The sequence below is a fragment of the Schistocerca americana genome, chromosome X (assembly GCF_021461395.2).
Source record: "Schistocerca americana isolate TAMUIC-IGC-003095 chromosome X, iqSchAmer2.1, whole genome shotgun sequence".
Classification (NCBI taxonomy): domain Eukaryota; kingdom Metazoa; phylum Arthropoda; class Insecta; order Orthoptera; family Acrididae; genus Schistocerca; species Schistocerca americana.
In genome coordinates, this window is record NC_060130.1 from 470,486,254 (window position 1) to 470,495,410 (window position 9,157).

The following is a 9,157-nucleotide window of genomic DNA, read 5'->3' on the forward strand; positions in this document are numbered from 1 at the left end:
GCCCAGACCTGATATCTGCAACAATTTGCGGAAGGGTTGCACGTCCGTCGAGTTGAACGATTCTGTTCAGTCGTCGTTAGTCCCATTCTTGCAGCATCTTTTTCCAGCCCCAGCGATGTAGGAGAATTGATGTTTTATCGGATTCCTGATATACACGGTACACTCGTGAATTGGTCGTACGGAAAAATCCCCACTTCATCGCTACCTCGTAGATGCTGTATTTATCGCTAGTGCGCCAACTATAGCACCACGTTCAAACTCTGTTAAATCTTGATAACCTGCCATTGTAGCAGCAGAAACCGATCTAACAATTGCACCAGACACTTTCTGTCTCAATTTTAGTTTTTTTATTTATCAACTACGCGTTACACCTTGTTTAGGCATCTTCAGGCTGATCTCAATTGGGTATTTCTTACGGAACTTTAGACAGTGTAGCTAAAGGGCATCGTCGAGTACATCAGGCCAACATCGTCTTCCTTAACCTCAGTAAATACTTTATAGAGGGACGTGAGTGACTGCAAGACCTGCATAAGGCGTACACGTTCACAGGAGCAAAAAAACAGGTTAACGAAGGCGATGTTGGCTTGACGTACTCGACGATGCCCTTTAGCGACACTGTCTAAAGGATCGTCCTAAGAAACGCCAAATTAAGGTCAGCCAGAAGATGCCTGAATAAGGTGAAACGCGTAGTTGATACAAAGAAAAACTAAAATTGCGACCAAGACTGTTTCCAACTGATACTACTTATTATTTAAATTTTCGTCGATACAGCATTTTGCACATGGGGAATTTAGTTACCTTTGCAGCTATTGCTCTGCAGTGGTCGTTACCATTAGGAGGCGGACGGATCTACGAACATACTTAGTTGGGTGGGCCACGGATTTCATCATATTTAGCAAGGACGGTCCACACTGAAAATAAAGAGACACATGTTTCGGCTTTTTATTAGACACGCCGTAGTTTTTGAATAAATCAAAGTTGATAACTGAAAAGTGTATTTTCAATGACGTCGAAAAATCATCTAAAAGCAAACATTTTTATCAATATACCGCAGAGTCCAAAGTTAATAATGTTCTACTTATTAACGTTTTTGTGCTGTAGCTTTGGTCCCTGTTATCTACGCATCTAGCAGGGTGAGGATGGCAGTGGAGTGGTCGAGGCGTCACACTACCAAACCGCTGGTCTACGTTCGATTATTGATCGTGGGATTTCTTTCATTCGATATTTTTTTCGGTGCATCTGATAATCGCTTTGTCAACTATGTGACGTTTACTTTCGCCGACAGGTGTAGAATTTCATCGCAGGACAAAATCATGCGGCATCACAGTAGAAAATTACTAGATAGGGCGGATGCTATTAAAATTCATGCGTTCCTCCATAACCAGTTGTCCGCCCCTGTCTTTCAAGATATGCTGTTGTATGCTTGGTACTGCACGTACCCAAATTATTGTGTGTAAGATCCGTATTTATCAACGTGAATCAGATGTCTTCCACGAACATTGTCCCAGAAAACAAGTCAATGCGGCGAGACTTCGTTCATATGTTGCACATGGTGCGAAAAATACTGATGTTTTGCCTATTTCTATGATTGCGAAAACACGAATAGACTATCTCTCTGAATTACGCAATAATATGATTTAGGTGTATTTTTCTCCTGTGTATCACAATGGGCCGGGTTCTGTGGCCGAGCGGTTCTAGGCGCTTCAGTCCGGAACCGCGCAGCTGCTACGGTCGCTGGTTCGAATCGTGCCTCGGGCATGGATGTGTGTGATGTCCCTAGGTTAGTTAAGTTTAAGTACTGTAGTTCTAAGTTTAGGGGATTGATGCCCTCAGATGTTAAGTTTCATAGTGCTTGGAGCCATTTGAACCATTTATCACGATGGATATAACAGTTAACATACTGTGCACAGGGTGTCTGTCGTAAGAGTTGGTTCAAACGGCTCTGAGCACTATGGGACTTCACTTCTGAGGTCATCAGTCCCCTAGAACTTAGAACTACTTAAACCTAACTAACCTAAGGCCATCACACACATTCATACCCGAGGCAGGATTCAAACCTGCGACCGTAGCAGTCGCGCGGTTTCAGACTGAAGTGCCTAGAACCGCTCGGCCACGGCGGCCGTAAGAGTCGTCAGGCATATTTTCTCTGGTGTTTCGGCAGATATCTGCATTTCTGTTGATGCTATGTGTAACTGAAGTCAACCCAAACAAATACTGCTTATCACCTCTTTCACGCGACGTCGAATCTGAACGGAAAGCGTCGGTTTGTTTCCCGTTAAACAAAAAAGATTTTGAAACGGGAATTTTACGTGCCCATTCGATAGAGTGGTCCTAGATTACTCTATTGGGATTAACGTGTTATCGATATGTGATATGTATGAACAGGGAAAGTAAAACATTTTATAATGTACAAATATATTTTTATCTTTAACGTGAACACTGTTGCTCTAAACCATTTCATAACTATTTACTCTATGTAAGTATGCTTCCTTTGTCTACTGTACCGTAGCAGTTAGCTATGATGTAATTTTATTACATATGTTTAATTTAATAATTTTTATATTATTCCAAAACTCTGTTATAGGTAATGTAAAAATTTTTTACTTCTAATGAAGACTGCCTTAGAACATTTGAAACCTAGGTAAAGTTGAAAATTTTTTACCTGTGCAACCGAAGAGCTGTCTTTTCAAGTAATATTATAAATTTCGGCTACGGTTGCTGCATTATCGGCCATGTTCAAAACTGTAAGTTTTCTGCCTGCTCAGGCGTCAAAGGCCGTTTCCAAATATAGGGACCTTAGGAAGAGAATCGTCAGTACAGCTATGGCAATTAATTTTAGTAAAGAATGTGAAAAAATGGGGCTCGTGCCTAGTTATGTGAAACCTTATCTGAACATTAATCAGTGCAAAAAAGATAAGAAAACTTTTAGTGTGCTAGTGAAAAATATTACAGCTAATCACATCAGCTCTCTTTATACCAAAAAAGACGCTTTAAATGAAGAAGCGTACTATTTGTACTTAGAACTTACCAAAATGTTTCGCAACCATTATAACTATCAAATTGATGACTTTTGGTGTAATATTAACGAGAGCATAGAAGTGCATAGGCAAGTCATTTATAACAGACATAAGAAAAAATTGGATAAACTTCTTCGCCTTTTACCTGTAAACAAGGCACAGTGCACTGATAATTTTGAAAAAAGTGATCATAAGTCTTTTAATAGGATTTTAAATAAAACTGACATAATTTTTACTAAAGATGATATGTCTTTGTTAAGAAAAGCTTTAAAATACAATGTCAAACCAAACTTATCTGATCAGCATGTGATAGAAAATATCATTGTTAAACTTAAAACTGGTCTAGATAGTGTAAAAATCGAAAGATCGCAACAGATCAGAATCGCTCATGATGTATGTAATTTGCTTAGTAGAAATGTAGTTCGCCCTGAAAATGACAATTATGACAAAAAATTAATCAACTCTATTAATGTTAAACTTGGAGATAATGATGATCTCACAACAAAATCAGATAATTGCTACAAAAAATGAATATGTAGCAAAAACTTTAGAATTTTTTGAGGAAAACAATATTTCTGAGCTACAGGTAGATCCTACCCCAATTTTACGAAAAGAAATTAGATCTGCGGTCAATGATGCAAATTCCTTACTTAAGCCATTCCAGAAAAAAACAGCTGATTAACATGAACCCCCAGCCGCCTAAGCTTCGGTCACAGTTTAAGGTCTACAAAATAAATCACTCTATTCGGCCTATTTCTAATAGTACGAACAGCGTTTACCACGATCTAGCAAAATTCCTTCATGATAAATTAAAAAGGTCTTATGTTTTTCGAAATAATTACTCTATAGCTAACAGTCAGTGCCTTATCAACAAAATAAAAGACGTACACTGTGACGAAAACACAAAGATGTTCTCATTTGATATTAAAAACCTTTACACCAATGTGCCTGTACTAACGACTTCAGATATCATAGAGAATAACTTGCGTTTGTTCAAAAACGAACTCTCTGATGAACAGATCACTGATTTCATTAACCTAATGCACATCGTAACAAAGTACAATTATTTCGAATTCAATGGATAGCTGTACCAACAACCTGCTATGGGCAATCCCTTAGCTGGCATCCTAGCAGACATTTTTATCAACTCTCTAAGAGGCATTTTTCAAAAATTTTTCCACTACCGCCTTAGGAATTGTTTCATATTCATTATAGGTACGTCGATGACATTTTAATCGTCTATAACGGAACGAACGATGGCATTAACCACCTGTTCGAGATTTTTAACAAACTACATGAAAAAAAAAAATCACCTTCACATATGAACTTGAAAACAGCTCCCGTTTGTTAAATTATTTAGACTTAACTTTGACAATAGTGAATGACAAAATCTCTTTCAGTATTTTTCGTAAGGATTCTTTTTCTGACCAAATTGTGCCAACCTGTTCCACACACCCACGATGTCACAAAAAAGCATTTTTTCACTCTGCTGTTCATAGAGCAATCTCTATCCCTTTGTCCTCTGAAAATTTAAAAACCGAATTTAATCTAATTAAAACCATTGCAGTTAATAATGGTTACGAACCAAATATAGTCGATGATGTCTTCAGACAGAAAACCAATAACAGAATTACTACGCTTGGGACCACTATTGACGAGCCTATCGATTTGAAGAAATACTTCTCTTTACCGTATGTAGGGCCAATGAACTACAGATTGCAACGTCTCCTGTGAATTATTGTGGGTGGAGGTTACACTCAACAACCGAGCTAGGTTAATAATTGGCTCCTTTTACCGACCTCCCGACTTAGCAGCATTAGTGGCAGAACAACTGAGAGAAAATTTGGAATACATTACACATAAATTTTCTCAGCATGTTATAGTCTTAGCTGAAGATTTCAATTTACCTGATATAGACTGGGACAGTCAGATGTTTAGGACGGGTGGTAGGGACAGAGCATCGAGTGACATTATACTGAGTGCACTATCCGAAAATTACCTCGAGCAATTAAACAGAGAACCGACTCGTGGAGATAACATCTTGGACCTACTGATAACAAACAGACCCGAACTTTTCGACTGTGTATGTGCAGAACAGGGAATCAGTGATCATAAGGCCGTTGCAGCATCCATGAATATGGAAGTTGATAGGAATATAAAAAAAGGGAGGAAGGTTTATCTGTTTAGCAAGATTAATAGATGGCAGATTTCAGACAACCTAACAGATCAAAACGAAAATTTCTGTTCCGACACTGACAATGTTGAGTGTTTATGGAAAAAGTTCAAGGCAATCGTAAAATGCGTTTTAGACAGGTACGTGCCGAGTAAAACTGTGAGGGACCGGAAAAACCCACCGTGGTACAACAACAAAGTTAGGAAACTACTGCGAAACCAAAGAGAGCTTCACTCCAAGTTTAAACGCAGCCAAAACCTCTCAGACAAACAGAAGCTAAACGATGTCAAAGTTAGCGTAAGGAGGGCTATGCGTGAAGCGTTCTGTGAATTCGAAAGTAAAACTGTATGTACCGACTTGACAGAAAGTCATAGGAAGTTCTGGTCTTACGTTAAATCAGTAAGTGGCTCGAAACAGCTTATCCAGACACTACGGGATGATGATGGCATTGAAACAGAGGATGACACGCGTAAAGCTGAAATACTAAACACCTTTTTCCAAAGCTGTTTCACAGAGTAAGACCGCACTGCAGTTCCTTCTCTAAATCCTCGCACAAGCGAAAGAATGGCTGACATCGAAATAAGTGTCCAAGGAATAGAAAAGCAACTGGAATCACTCAACAGACGAAAGTCCACTGGACCTGACGGGATACCAATTCGATTCTACACAGAGTACGCGAAAGAACTTTCCCCCCTTCTAACAGCCATGTACCACAAGTCTCTAGAGGAACGGAAGGTTCCAAATGATTGGAAAAGAGCACGGTTAGTTCCAGTCTTCAAGAAGGGTCGTCGAGCAGATGGGCAAAACTATAGACCAATATCTCTGACGTCGATCTGTTGTAGAATTTTAGAACATGTTTTTTGCTCGAGTGTCATGTCGTTTTTGGAAATCCAGTATCTACTATGTAGAAATGAACATGGATTCCGGAAACAGCGATCGTGTGAGACCCAACTCGCTTTATTTGCTCATGAGACCCAGAAAATATTAGATACAGGCTCCCAGGTAGATGCTATTTTTTCTTGACTTCCGGAAGGCTTTCGATACAGTTCCGCACTGTCGCCTGATAAAGTAAGAACCTACGGAATATCAGACCAGCTGTGTGGCTGGATTAAAGAGTTTTTAGCAAACAGAACACAGCATGTTGTTATCAATGGAGAGACGTCTACAGACAAAGTAACCTCTGGCGTGCCACAGGGGAGTGTTATGGGACCATTGCTTTTCACAATATATGTAAATGACCTACTAGATAGTGTCGGAAGTTCCATGCGGCTTTTCGCGGATGATGCTGTAGTATACAGAGAAGTTGCAGCATTAGAAAATTGTAGCGAAATGCAGGAAGATCTGCAGCGGATAGGCACTTGGTGCAGGGAGTGGCAACTGACCCTTAACATAGACAAATGTAATGTATTGCGAATACATAGAAAGAAGGATCCTTTATTGTATGATTATATGATAACGGAACAAACACTGGTAGCAGTTACTTCTGTAAAATATCTGGGAGTATGCGTGCGGAACGATTTGAAGTGGAATGATCATATAAAATTAATTGTTGGTAAGGCGAGTACCAGGTTGAGATTCATTGGGAGAGTCCTTAGAAAATGTAGTCCATCAACAAAGGAGGTGGCTTACAAAACACTCGTTCGACCTATACTTGAGTATTGCTCATCAGTGTGGGATCCGTACCAGATCGGGTTGACGGAGGAGATAGAGAAGATCCAAAGAAGAGCGGCGCGTTTCGTCACAGGGTTATTTGGTAACCGTGACAGCGCTACGGAGATGTTTAACAAACTCAAGTGGCAGACTCTGCAAGAGAGGCGCTCTGCATCGCGGTGTAGCTTGCTCGCCAGGTTTCGAGAGGGTGCGTTTCTGGATGAGGTATCGAATATATTGCTTCCCCCTACTTATACCTCCCGAGGAGATCACGAATGTAAAATTAGAGAGATTAGAGCGCGCACGGAGGCTTTCAGACAGTCGTCCTTCCCGCGAACCATACGCGACTGGAACAGGAAAGGGAGGTAATGACAGTGGCACGTAAAGTGCCCTCCGCCACACACCGTTGGGTGGCTTGCGGAGTGTAAATGTAGATGAAAAATAAATATTGCTGCAACATAGTTTTCTCTACCAACAAGCCTCTAAAAAATAATCTTATCCATAATTTAAAACCAAGACGGTCGCCTCTGCAACACTAAGGCGTTCATAAAATCACCTGTGACACTTGCTCAGCTTATTGTATAGGATAGACTGGACGAGCTTCTTCGATTAGATATAAAGAGCATCTATTAGGGAAAGAAGGTACGAACGTACATAATTCGTCATTCGCTGACCACCTTATCACAGGACACAAAGCTAAAGATGTTCATGATATTTGTATCTTACATACGGAAAAGAAAGGCTTCAGATTTGATATTCTTGAACAGTTGGAAATTTTCAAACATTTTTCCCGTAACGACCATTTAATCCTCAATGAGCAATTACAATTACCTTATAAAAATTTCTTTGATGGTGTAAAGCCCTCGCTTAAAATCACTTAACGCGGAATATTGCTATTATGCTTCCCGTACTGTAGCCTTAAATATTGTCCTCTCTCTCTCCCCCCCCCCCCCCCCCCCCCTTGTTTAACAGTATAATATTTTGTTCGATTTTCGATCTGTTACATACTATCTAACATAATGTAATCATCACATTACGTGCACTCCTGTTCCAATGCTTCTGACAGCTGTTGTCACTGTAAATTACAAGCATTCAATACTATATGGCGCGATACAAGGTGCCGACTTGCTAACATCGACGGCACGCGCGCCTGTCAGTCTGATGCTGCTTACAGCGCCGGCCGCACACGCGACCCTTAGCGGCGCGTCTTAATCAAGTTGTCCATTCCTAGGAAAATTTTATAATGTACAAATATATTTTTATGTTTAACGTGAGCACTGTTGCTCTAAACCATTTCATAACTATTTACTCTATGTAAGTATGCTTCCTTTGTCTACTGTACCGTAGCAGTTACCTATGATGTAATTTTATTGCATATGTTTAATAATTTTTATATTATTCCAAAACTCTGTTATAGGTAATGTAAAAATTTTTACTTCTGGTGAAGGCTGCCTTAGAGCAATTGAAACCTAGGTAAAGTTGAAAATTTTTTACCTGTGCAACCGAAGAGCTGTATTCTCAAGTAATATTATAAAACACGAAGAGTAATCAGTATTTCAGAGGCGTCGGCACTGCCCTGGCCTGTGTTGCTCAGTCGCTGCAGGAGTAATAATCATTTTTCTTGTTTTACTGTCCATGTTTTTACATGTCGATAGCACGAATATCGTACTAGTCTATTTTGGACTATTCTATCTAATTGCAATCAGTTTTTCTGATTAAATATGGCTGATGGTGGATTTAATTAAAATAATCTTGTTTGTAACTGAAAACAGACTGACGCTTCCGTCAACGCCGCACGTCGCATGAGAAATAATGAGCAGTATCTGTTTGGGTTGGCTCCAGTTAAACACCGAAAAAATGAAATTGCAAGTATCTACCGAAACACCACAAAATAAGCCTGACTGCTCTTAGGAGGCACACATTGTATACTTATGATTATAATCACACCTACAAATGTTTTACTTAAGAAAAACAAGCAAAGGAAATTATTCCAATCATCAGAATACTGTCAGATACACCGAAAACAGCATCCAATGAAAAAGCCGTGACCAAGAATCGAAGTGCAAGTCACACCATCCGCTTTTGAGAGCTCAGGAGGCTATGATTTTAATATAGTAGGTCTTGATGCACTTCCAGATGTCCTTTCGCAGTTGATTTTACGTTATTTCACATCGATAAAGGAATCGTGCTGTATGTCGAATCTGTAGCGATGGTTGTTGCAAGAGATTTTCAAATAAGTTTCTGTAGATTAAATGTGGTTCATGGCGGATTTAATTAATTTGAGTAACATACCTCACATAATTTTCAAGAACATAAA